At 46.9% G+C, this 1,521-nt stretch overlaps 1 protein-coding gene across 1 annotated transcript in view; it reads right to left on the bottom strand.

The window, feature by feature from the left end:
• Positions 1-1,335, bottom strand: part of serpine2 (serpin peptidase inhibitor, clade E (nexin, plasminogen activator inhibitor type 1), member 2) — a 9,951-nt gene extending 8,616 nt beyond the window's left edge. The window contains exon 1 of the mRNA XM_015403627.1: positions 1,133-1,335. The gene's annotated coding sequence lies outside the window, so the exon portion shown is untranslated. The remainder of the gene's footprint in view (positions 1-1,132) is intronic.
• Positions 1,336-1,521: the final 186 nt, after the last annotated feature.

The raw sequence follows: 1,521 nt of genomic DNA, 5'->3' as shown, positions 1-1,521 counted from the left end.
TCCACTAGCTAGCCCGTTCACGTCCACTAGCTAGCCCGTTTAGATCCAATAGCTAGCCCGTTTAGATCCACTAGCTAGCCTGTTCACGTCCACTAGCTAGCCTGTTCACGTCTACTAGCTAGCCTGTTCACGTCTACTAGCTAGCCTGTTCACGTCTACTAGCTAGCCTGTTCACGTCTACTAGCTAGCCTGTTCACGTCCACTAGCTAGCCTGTTCACGTCTACTAGCTAGCCTGTTCACGTCTACTAGCTGCTGCCTGTAGAGGAGCTTTTTATTCAGCCCCCATTTAGAAAAAGGAAACCCACTCCCACAGTGACATCAGTTAACCGCTGCAAATAGGTGCAACTCCTCACTGGGAGAAGGAGGAGGTGATAGGAGGAGGGACAAGGGTCAGCTCACCGCTCCTCTGGCATATTGTGCAAACCACTACCTATGGAGGGTAAGCAAGTTAACCAGTATCATGTTTTTGGATTTTGGGAGGAAGCTGGAGTACCCAGAGAGAACCCACGCATGCCCAGGGAGAACATGGAAACTCCATGCAGAAAGACCCCGGGCCGGGAATCAACCTCAGAACCTTCTTGCTGCAAGGCAGCAGTGCTACCTACTGAGCAGCCTGTGAAGAAGTAATCCTGAGGGATAAATAAAGCTGAGTCTAAATAGAATCCCTGCTCTTCCAGCAGTTACGGTAAATTATTTCATTTTAAATGCTGAAGCAGAAACACTTTTGGACATGTTGGCATTTTCAGATGCGAAAAAAGAAAATCGTTTATCAATAATTTTCTGCAGGAATGAAGAAACGGTGGCTGATCTAGAAAAGTGATTCCCTTTAACTTTAATCCGAAAAACATCTGAAGGAGAAACACAACCAGTTAAACTTTAAACGGTGGTGACTGGAAAAATCCCAGTTTGCCTGAGATGAAGGTTAGAAGATCTGGATCAGAGAACCTGGAGCAGTTCCTGCTGAGGGCCCCAGAACAGCTGAGAGCGGCCCTGCTCCTCCGCAGTTGTTAAACTACATTAAAAAGACCATCAGCGCTGATCAGACCTGACTAATCGTTCCATGGAGCAGGAGCTGAGGCTGTAGCTCCTCCATGCTGCTCCCTGCATCACCTCCCCCTCTCCTTCTCTTACCTTCACTCCTATTGGACCTTCAGTTCCCCAGGAGAATCTAGAACCTTCAACCGGTTCGGTTCCGACTGCAGCCCGCTGAGAAGAGCAGCTTTAAGGAATCACTGCTTAGCTGATCTGAGCTCTGCTGCGATCACAGCAGCATTTAATGGACCGAGCTCCGCCTACTGGTCAAACTACCGAACAGCACCAACTGGCAGCACAACTTCCGCTAGACTTTCAAAATAAAACCACCATTATTGTTCCTAAGAAAATAAAATAAATTCACTTGAGATGGCGAACAAGAAAGATGAAATAAAGCGGAAACACTAGTGGTGAAGTTAAATTCTATTCAGTTTATTTCTATAGCGCCAATTCACATCATGTCATCTCAGGTCACTTTATAGATCCAG

This window comes from Cyprinodon variegatus, unplaced genomic scaffold, assembly GCF_000732505.1.
Source record: "Cyprinodon variegatus isolate N-32 unplaced genomic scaffold, C_variegatus-1.0 Scaffold1529, whole genome shotgun sequence".
NCBI classification, from domain to species: Eukaryota; Metazoa; Chordata; class Actinopteri; order Cyprinodontiformes; family Cyprinodontidae; genus Cyprinodon; species Cyprinodon variegatus.
The sequence above is the reverse complement of the archived record's forward strand: the minus strand, read 5'-3'. Positions and strand labels throughout refer to the sequence as shown.